This window comes from Euprymna scolopes, chromosome 18 (assembly GCF_053919585.1).
Source record: "Euprymna scolopes isolate OS-2025 chromosome 18, ASM5391958v1, whole genome shotgun sequence".
NCBI classification, from domain to species: domain Eukaryota; kingdom Metazoa; phylum Mollusca; class Cephalopoda; order Sepiida; family Sepiolidae; genus Euprymna; species Euprymna scolopes.
Window position 1 is genome coordinate 45,628,147 of NC_136499.1, and position 11,435 is coordinate 45,639,581.

The following is an 11,435-nucleotide window of genomic DNA, read 5'->3' on the forward strand; positions in this document are numbered from 1 at the left end:
TCCTTCTTTTCTTATCCTTAAATGTTCCAAACCAGTGATTCTCAACGTTTTTGGTTTTACCTATCCGTTTTCTTTCCACCCAGTTTATCATTTTTCAGAATTTCAATCTTCCCTCCTCCTCCCCTCCAACCAAGACTGTCAGACTCATAAGATATGTATTAATTTGATTATTTGGACTACTGTTCTATTTTGGACATTTCAGCTGCTGTAACCTCTGACCTTCTTTAGTTTATCTTGTCGAACTCTAAAATCTTTATGCTGAACTGAGGAATCTGTACAGGATTCCGACCAGAACCGTTTATTTAATCCACTTGTTTGGTTCTATCAAACAAGATGAATGTAAGTTTTAGGTAATTCATATTATATTCTTAGTATCGCTCACATTGAGAATTGAACCCCCAACCTCCAAAAGACTTTCACTTTGAACTAATTATTACTTAAAACATTATACAATCCCTCATGGGTGCAGGTGTTACATAGATCGAAACGTTTTGAGAATAATATACAAAATGAGAACAGTAGTCAGGATAATCCAAATAATCAATCCTCATCTCAAAATTTTGGAGCTCAAAAGGTATGTTCAAAATAATTTGGAGCTCAAAAGATATGTTCAAAATAATTTGGAGCTCAAAAGATATGTTCAAAATAATTTGGAGCTCAAAAGATATGTTCAAAATAATTTGGAGCTCAAAAGATATGTTCAAAATAACTTGGAGCTCAAAAGATATGTTCAAAATAATTTGGAGCTCAAAAGATATGTTCAAAATAATTCGGAGCTCAAAAGATATGTTCAAAATAATTTGGAGCTCAAAAGGTATGTTCAAAATAACTTGGAGCTCAAAAGATATGTTCAAAAGAATTCGGAGCTCAAAAGATATGTTCAAAATAACTTGGAGCTCAAAAGATATGTTCAAAATAATTGGGAGCTCAAAAGGTATGTTCAAAATAATTTACTAATAAAAATGCTACTTAAAAAAAACTAAAAAAAACTATTAAATACCCGTACAATATCAAAAAATCTTTTTGTTTTGGATAATTTTTATGGTATTTTTTTTTATTTGTAAAGAAATAATTTTTCTTCATATTTAATTGCCTAAAATGACATTAAAAAATGTCTGAAAGAATATCAGGTAAATGATGGGTTCGAATGCGATAAAAATTTGTGTATAGGTGATAAAAATATTTTTATGTTTTTTTATAATAATATTTAATGAGGAACCATTTCGGCTTAAAATGTATATAGTATAATATGTGAGAAATAGGTTTGAATGTTAATATTCTATAAGAAGCGTGATGTTTACAAAATGGAATCTTACAGGATGTCGCCTTGTTATTTTTATATTGCTCAAAATGAAAAAAGTGCTTATATATTTTTTTCTTAATGTCCTAACTTATATATAAAATTCAGAAGTAAAAATTAAGTTTAAAAGCCAAAAGCTCCTGTAAACTTAAAGAGAATAAGGAAATCTTCATATTTCTTTTTAAGGATCCTGTCGACCAATAAATTCTTGTATATTATAATTTATAGTCTTTAATTGTGTCCTTATATATATATAAATTTAAAGGGGGTTAGAACAGTACTCTTAAGAGCAGAGTGTATTTTAATGTGATAGTAAAATCACTAATTTAATTAAAATACAAGAAAAGAACAGTGCTCGTTGTAATGCAGATATATAATAAGCACAATAGGCAAATATTCTAGAGCTACTTTAATATTTGGTAAGGTGATTGATAATTTATAATTCAAATTAAAATTTAAAATTAAAAATCCTTTTCATAAGGAATACAACAAAGCCAATAAATTGTACGATCGTTTCGGAAACAATGTTTTTATTGCAATAGACATTAAGTCATGGACAATAATTTTAATATAGTTTTTTGAAACAAAGTCTCCTCATCTGCAAAAATATTGGGTGTTTTTTTTTTTATAAAAGACACCATAAATAAAAATATATATATATATATATATATATATATATATATATATATATATATTATTTGAATCTTTGAAGAAAGTGTTTAACTCCTGATTTACTAAATATTAGTCCAGATGAGAAGAAAAGTATGGTGCATAGTTGATATAATGGATAATTTCACAGATTATGGAAGTGTCTTTGCTGAGTTCAGAGCCAATCGGATATCTATTGTGTATAGTGCTGCACTAATACTGCTGGGAATGTTTTTTCCCGTAAAATAGCAACTTACATTTTACTAATTGTAAATTTGACATTAAACAAACAAAAAATATCTTGGACTAAATGATCTTGTTTTTAATAAAATATTTGCATCTTAATGTGGTTTCTAAACAATTTGTTTATTCTGTATTTTTTTTTATCTTGATATGTCTCAAAATGAACAAATCAAAATAGAAATTTATTTTAAACATTAATCTGAAACACTGTGTTGATTATTTATAAATTGTAGAATTTTATTTTATTGAATGTGCAATATTTGAACTGTTTGAGTCTGTCAGTCTGTAATTTCCATTGTTGAGATTCCCAGAATTCACTCTTTTATTTGTGGACGTATCTTCTCTAGTTGAGAACACTTGTCCAAAGGTATTCAGTTTTTACTAACAGTAGAACTCGTGGTTTTTAGCGATTTTTTTTTTTTTTTTTTTTTTTTTTTGTCTGAAGTGAGAAGGAAAGCATTCAGATTTGTCCTTTTATTTTTCTCAGTTGATTGCCATCCTTATTCTTATCTTCTTCTTTTTTTCTGCCCTTAATTGCCTTTAAATTGTATTTACCTCTTAAAAATTAAATCTTTTTTTTTTCAAAAGCTCAATATTCCTAAACAATATATCATTTAATATTTGTATATATATATATATATATACATTGTATTTTCTTTTGTATATAATCCAATAACTTTTGAATAAAGTCAGCAACTAAAAAGAGGTGGAAAGCTAATATTATGCACGGGTATATGATTTCAGAAATATATTATTCCGTTAAAAAGAAAACCTTTCTGCTTGAAATGGTAAGATTATAAATACACCCGGTTAGCACAATAAATCGCAAAACCATAACCCAACAAGCAGCAAAATCCAGCCCCCTTCACTGTTGAGGTCCCTAAATGCCGGAAATAATAATTTCTTCCCTTGGACTGCTAGACTTTGAAATTCCCTCCGTTTCCTGCTTCTTTGACAGTACTAACCAGCAGAGGCTTACATGTACTGTGAACAGACACCTTGCTACTCAGTTCCACACGTTCCCAAATAATAGCCCCTTATGTTCCAAGTTGCAATATGCCTTGTTTTGGCTATGAAAACATGTTTACTGCAAGGCTAAAAATTAAAATATGAACCAATAGCTACTACGTTATGCATTCATAATGCCAGCGTTCGACCTTCACCTAGCAAATTTCATTTTTTGTAATTTTCACACTTTTGCACCAATTTTTTCGGGCTAAAACCCAAATATAAAGTTTTGCATGGATTCAAATACCTTATATATGAAATTTCATGTCTGTAGACCAAAAACTCTAGGAGGAGTTTGGTAGGCAAAATTTGTTAAACAAAAATATATACGTATACATAAATAGATATGGAAACAATTTTGTGTTTTCTATAAATTTTTTATGCAAATACTATGCAAGTATAAATCCTGTAGAATACCTGCATTCATATAATTACACGTAATAGTTAACTAAAGATGAGTAATCCATTAGAAGCCGAAGCAACTAATAGGGAATTAATTAAAATGAATGTTTATAAGAATATGCAAATAGGCTAGATCTTTTGTTAGTGAATGCAATTCCAAAACCCATATATAAGAAAATTATATTTTCTTTTCAAATAAATAGAAAAGAAGCTTGCTTTTTTTCTGTTGTTCTTGGCCTTCGGGCCGGGATCAAAGTGTAATATCTTTCTGCAGATGCTGCAATTAAGATAATTTGTACCAGTCAATGGAGGGAAAACCCTCTATACTGGGACAATTATTATTTTTGGTAACCAGAGTGCCCCCCTTTCTGCCTACTTTTAGGGGAGCTGGTTTTTACCCAACATTAAAAACGGCCTTGTGCCTAATTTGCTTTGGTGGGGAAGCAAATAAATACATTAAATAGAAAAGAGGCTTGCCTTTTTTCTGTTGTTCTTGGACTTCAGGCCAGGATCAAAGTGTAGTATCTGTTCCGGCAGATACTGCAAGCAAAGACCATATATGGGGGCGACCCCACATATAAGACCTTGGTCAATGTAGGGGCAACCCTTCATACCAATTGTCACTATCCAGCTCCCCTACTCCCCTACTCCCCGGGGAGTTGGTCTTCATTTCCCCTTCACTCCTCACATTAAAAATCGGTCATGTGCCTAATTTGCTCGGTGGGAGAGCAAATAAATACCTTGCCTTTTTTCTGTTGTTCTTGGCCTTCGGGCCGGGATCAAAATGTAGTATCTGTTCTGGCCGGGATCAAAATGTAGTATCTGTTCTGCAGGAAACCCCTCTATACTGGAACAATTATTATTTTTGGTAAACAGAGTGCCCCTTTCTGCCTACTTTTAGGGGAGCTGGTTTTTACCTCACATTAAAAACGGCCTTGTGCCTAATTTGCTTTGGTGGGGAAGCAAATAAATGCATTAAATAAATAGAAAAGAGGGTTTTTAATATGAATATCAATGCACACAAAAGAAAAACGAATTTATAGGAGTATAGAAGAGAGGGAGTTTTATTATTGCTTATGCTTGAATTCATGTTTTGAACCACAACGTAAATCATAAATCCATAATGTCATGCCAAAGCTATAATTATTTTGTTACTGTAATGTTTTAAGCTCTATTTATAAGGAAATTCAAATACTGGCTTTAATTTCCAGTCATGTCATCTACTGTTGTTGGGAATTTATTAATGCTACAACCAGGGTTGCGGAGTCAGAAATTTTGAAATGAGTCAAACTTATAAGAAGGCTAGTAGTAGGAGTCAAATTTTTCTAAATCTGATGAATCAACAGATAGTCTGAATATTTGAAAACTTTCAAATATTCAGTCGAAGTCCGGTATTTTGGAATTCTAAGAATCAGACTTTATATGTTCAGACTCCAGAACTCTTGCTACAACTTTGATCCAATGATTATCTTAAATTACTTTTGAAATTGAAATTAAGGACATCAAATGAAACCTCTTGACATTTACATATTCATTTTGAAAAAGGACATTTTATTAATTATTTGTTGTTGAATAAATTTTAACTTAATACTCTAGAATTATGGACCCAAATTCTAATCTAATTTTTAAAACTCACAATGTCTGTCTGTTCGTCTCCATTTTTTTTCAAAGTGCGTCTTGTCCAAGACGCAAGGTTGCAGAGCGACGCAAGGCAGGTTAAATGATTGCATTTTTTGTGGACGGTTCTTCTATGGGTTTTTAGCTAGTAAAAATAGTCACTAAGAGGGCAAAATTGAAAAAAAAATAAATTTAGAACTTGGCAGGCGTAAGTCAACTTAAAGTGCTCTTGTCTGCATGCGCAAATTTATATGTTAAAGTCAGCTCATTTTTAACAATTTCTTAAGGTTAGAGCACTAAATATTTTTTTTTCCGTTCTAGCTGATGATGCCTAAGTCATTTTTTTTTTTTTTTTTACTTTTGAAGTCACTATTGTGTATTGGGTAAAATATAGAAATCAATAGAGAATTAGCTCCATAATGATGAATATGAAATCTGTATAATTTAAAATATCACAGGGCAACACCAGCGTCATGCTAGTATGTACTAAATATTAAATTGCTTTTAATGCCAATAGGTACTTAAACCAAAATAAAATGTTGTGAACTATTAAAATAGTTTCCAACGCTATTGATAATGTTTACCCAATTATTCATTTACTAGTAGGCCACTCCACGTTGCCTGGCCATAAAATATGCTTAAATATGATATTTAAATTTATACAGATTTCATATTTATTATTATAAAGCCAATACTTGTACCCAATATATATATTTATTATTATAAAGCCAATACTTGTACCCAATATATATATTTATTATTATAAAGCCAATACTTGTACCCAATATATATATTTATTATTATAAAGCCAATACTTGTACCCAATATATATATTTATTATTATAAAGCCAATACTTGTACCCAATATATATATTTATTATTATAAAGCCAATACTTGTACCCAATATATATATTTATTATTATAAAGCCAATACTTGTACCCAATATATATATTTATTATTATAAAGCCAATTATTGTACCCAATAGATAGTAGTGAATTGGAAGTTAAAAAAAAACATGACTTGGTTGCTATCGTATAAAATCGAAACCAAAACATGTATCTCTCTAGCATTATTCATTACTACTTGAGCTAAGTTTATATCCATAATAAAAACTTAAAAATTAATGTAGTTAAACCTGTAAATGCTGGTGCATCTGCTACTAGTCTCTCGCTCTTAGACGAGGTTCAAAAGAGAGTTGCCAACCTGATAGGTCCTGAACTGTCATCTAAGCTTCAGCCTCTGTCCCATCGACGAAATATTGCATTCCTCTGCCTATTCTACAAGTATTTTAATGGTGAATGCTCCGACGAACTGCAAGCACTTGTACCCCTTTGACATAAATACCCCTGACAAACCCGACAAGCAGCAAAATCCCTCCCCTTCACAGTAGAGATCTCTAGATGTAAGAGAGACTTCTACTCCAGTAGTTTCTTCCCCAGAACCGCTAGATTTTGGAATTCCCTTCCGGGTTCCTGCTTCCCCAACACTACTGACATGCAGAAGTTCAAGTGTAACGTGAACCGACATCTTGCTGCCCAACTCCCCACATAGTACCCCTGTAGCTTATATCCATGGTAGTAGCCCCCTACATCAAAGTGGCAATGTGCCTTGTTTGGGATGAAAATGTAATTTAAAATTAAAATTAAAAAAATGTATATTTGTGCATGCGTAGAAGATGCACATTTAATCGACTTACTCTTGCCAAGTTTCAATTTTTCAATTTTTACCCCTTAGCAGATATTTTTTCTGGCCTCAAAAATCAAATCAAATTTGATCCACAGATTTGAATCCCCTTATATATCAAGTTTTAAGTCTGTAGACCAAAAATTGACTGTAATTGTGTAGAGACTGTTCTGCACACAGACAGAGAAGGTCACTTATATATTTATCTCTCTCTCTATGTATATATATATATAGATGGATAGATAGATCTGTTATTACTTATGCTTGAATTTATATTTTGAAACCTGACATAAATGATATCTATGATGTCATGCCAAAGCTATAATTATTTTGTAAAGGTAGTGTTTTAAGCTCTATTTATAAGGAAATCCAAATACTGGCTTTAATTTCTGGTCATGGCATCCACTGTTGTTGGGAATTTATTATTTATTTTTATTTCTAAAAGTGGTTAAGATCTCTGATGAGACAAGTTTTGCAATGTATTAATTTATTAGATTTTAACGTGATGGATGGACGAACAAGCAGATGGATAAAATCTTTAATTATATAAAAAGAAAGATCGCTTGTCTATGAAAAATTGAACGTTTTAGTTTTACATGCACGCCATTTTAGTAGTGAATATGGTAAACCTTTGCTAGAAAAATATTCTTAGCAACGATGGTACTGCAAGTGGCTTCCTTCAGTCTTGACAGACTATGGATACCCTCTGTAAGGGTGCCTGTGCGTGAAATTTCAGTGGCAAGAGTTGCGCAATCTCCAACCGCACCTCTCCTGAGTCGACATTGTTGAATACCAGTAGCAAGTGGAGATTCAGGACGACTGAAAAGAATGCCGAGATAAGCAGAAAGCACATACAGCGCCTAGAATTCCCAAATGGTCACCCATTTGGTACTAACCAGGCTCAACGTTGCTTAACTTCGGGGATCTAATGAGAACCGGTGTGTCAACTTGATTATGCCGTATATGGTACTGCAAGCTTGTAATTTAATCTTATTTTTAAACTTCAGAAACATGGGTTCTTATTATAATCCAATCATATTATACACAAAAGATACGTTATACATCCATGTGCCGGGTGTTTATAAAGTTTTTGGGCAATATTTAAGCTGCACAAGAATATGATAATGTAAATAAAAACAGACTTCATTTGCCAAGTTTTTAATTATCATTCCATAAATTGATTATTATTTTAAAATGTATTTGCATAATCGCCTTGGAGAGCTTTGCCACTTGATTGAGAACAAAACTTCTGCGATTATTCCATCGTGTCGACAAATGTATGGATTAGCAGATTGTACTAGAAGTACTTTCTAAAGGCATCTTCGGAACTGTTTTTATTGGCGGGAAGGTTTCATTGTCTTCCTACATACAGCTTTTCGTTACCCATCTGCCACTGGCCAGACTCAACCAATTCTCATCAAATCACCAAAGTTAGCAACATGATTATGTGATATAGTTATATTCGTTTTTTTTTTTTATCAGTTTCCTTCTCCTAGATTGCCTTAACTAAACAGCTGAAGGACTCCATCTGCCTCAAATATGGTGACCTTCAGAATATTAGAAGGAAGCAAACAGATGCTACACATTGACCTGGAACTGTGCAAGGCAGGGATCTTCATCTCTCTGAGGTAGTATCCATATCCGCTTATCTGAATACATACAACACCTAGTCTTCCCAAATGGTCACCCATTTTAGTACTGGCCAGGCTCAAAGTCGCTTTTATTTATTACCTCTCTTGGAAGTCTATTCAAAAGTGCAGGGGTCCAGATTGAAAAAGCGACCTTCCTCCGATTTAATCGAAATTGGCGATAAAATAGTTTCTTTTGGTGTCTGCATAGACCTCTTTCTGATGGGGGAGTTAATAATAGGTCGTGAGGTGTATCCTAATGATCATTTAGGAGATAGTAGATAAAAACGAGATTACCATGTAATTGTCGGCGCTCAAGAGAGAAAAGGTTAAGTTTCTTAAGTCATCTTTCATAGGGTTGCTCCCATGAACTCTGCATCACTCGAATAGCCAGTCTTTTAACTCTGACTCGATGCTGGATGTCATGTATTAAGTATGGAACAGAAAGCCTCTTTCACAATCGTTTTTATCGCATTCTATTTAGACGTATGATCTCATTTATTTCGCCTAGTTGTCCATCTATCTACACATATACATATCATCGTCGTTGTTGACAGAACTCGGATACAACTATACATTTTGCTCACTAGAATTGAGCCAGCCCCAGCTACGAAGTGTTTTAAGGTGATCCATAAGGTGCAACTTTGTGTCACACACACTTCAGATCTCACAATTTGCTGCGGCAAACGTGTGCTTTACGTGCAAGTTCAGGAAGGCATATTGAAGGCATTATAGGGGTAAAATTGCCCCAAATTATTTGTCTGTTTATTTGTTTGCACTTTTTGCTCAATAAACCACGCCTTGGATCTTTTGAAATTTTGCACAAACATTAGTCATGGTGAAAGTAAATTTTTCACTCGTGGGAGGGGACCTTGGATGCTCGGCTTGTTAAAGTTGGAATTTTGCTATGTATTTATATCAGCAGGCAATTACATGAAGTGTAACATGAATAATCTTGCGTATCAGAAATGAACAATGCATCTCAAGAAGTAATAAAAAAAATGCTAGTAAAACGTTAGCATAACGAATCGACCAAAATGTTATTTGAAATTTAATGTTACCGATCAACAAAAATACTATAGTTTGACATGAAAATACTCATCGAACCACATCAGTTAAGCATAATTATTGAACTTATGGTACTATGTTGATTTGAACTGATCTGTAATATTATTAATATATATATATATATATATATATATATATATATATATATTTATGTATATGTGTATGTATGTATATGTGTATGTATGTGCATATATATATATGTGTGTGTGTGTGTGTCTGCATATATGTTTCTCTCTTTCTCATATATATATATATATATATATATATATATATATATATATATATATATATATTGTGATTTTTCTAATATTCTTTTTTCCTCACTATGATAATAATTATTTCTGTAAAGCGTGACGAAATTGTCAGAGCGTTAATACAATTTGGTAACCGAAACATGTATAACTAAACAGATAAAACGTAATAATAAAAAAATTGATCTATCTTTGCTCTACAATAGTATTAAGCACTCTTTTCAGGTTTTTACTAATTGCCATTTATTGCTATATATATATATATATATATATATATATATATATATATATATATATATATGTTTGAACATTAGTGAAAATCTCTCTAGAGCTCTTTCGGCTATCATCCAATCAGGAGAAAAGTCGATAGCAATGAAAAATAATATTAATGGCAGAAATAGAGAGCAATGGGGATCTTTTTTTTTGTATTTAAGGTGTCAAAAGACGATTCTTTTAATTGTTTTTTTTAAAAATTTGTTTTTGTTTAAAGCTAAATTTTTCATTGCTGATAAAATAATAAATACTAATTAATTTTAAACTACCAAAACAAAAAATCTATTGATCGGCCTACCCCCTACACACAAATGTACGTTTCACATTTGCAAAAATAATGATAATCCAATAATGAAAAGCAAACAAAACAAATAAAACAAACAACTCTGTATTTAAATATTTCGAAATTAAAAAAAAAATTGAAATCTGTAATTGTATCGGAATTGGTCATTTAAAACGTAAGTGATAATTTTATTGGAATTGAGGGAAAAATATTGGAATGTCTGATCACTGATACTGCAGCAGAATTTGAAGCAATTTGAAAAAAAAAAAAAAAATGGAAACGGTACTAACCCTATACAGTTTTAAACAGGCTTCCTCCAAAGGAGGAAGTTCCATGGGAGTATGAAATTCACAAGCGGTCCCCAGTCGTATACATATGAGATGACGATGTTAAATTTTTGCAACTCCCGTAGGGAGGTGTTGACGTCCTCCTACATAGAAATTGGTCACCCATCTAGTACTGACCAGGCTCAGCATTGCTTAATTTCGGTGATCTAATGAGAGCCAATGTGTCAACGTGGTTATTTTAAGCAATTGGCACCATTTTTTTTTTTTTTTACCATTATGTTGCAAAACAGTATTGACAAGATTTTTTGATATCTCTTAGAGCACCAGCATGCAGAAAAAACCCAAAAAACTAGCTAAATCGTGTGGTCCATAAATTAACATCCTGTGCGATTTAGTGAATAAATACTAGATTAGTTAACCCCATGCTATTACTGGCGATTTTTCTCTATTCTTGTGGAATGACTGCATCTTGTTTTTGCCGATATGGCATCAAAAAAGGTTATCGAACTCCATCTACTTTCTTATGTGTATCATATAAAAAGAATAATAAAATGTATTGAATTTTTACCACGTGACTCTATTGGTAGAATTAAAAATACTCAATTGTAATCCTTTTTTTTTCTCTTTAATCTTTGACATATACTCATTATATTAATATATTTTTTATTCAGTATTCCCAGATGAATTTATAAAAAAAAAATTGAAAAAGAAAAAAAAAATTTCTTTTATTCAAATATTTTT

At 31.8% G+C, this 11,435-nt stretch overlaps 1 protein-coding gene and 1 pseudogene across 1 annotated transcript in view; one reads left to right on the forward strand and one right to left on the reverse strand.

Annotated features, from left to right (window-relative positions):
* LOC145297611 (uncharacterized) overlaps window positions 1-11,435 on the forward strand; it is a 346,611-nt gene that overhangs the window by 211,809 nt on the left and 123,367 nt on the right. The window lies entirely within an intron of this gene.
* Window positions 7,753-7,869, reverse strand: LOC145301520 (5S ribosomal RNA; annotated as a pseudogene).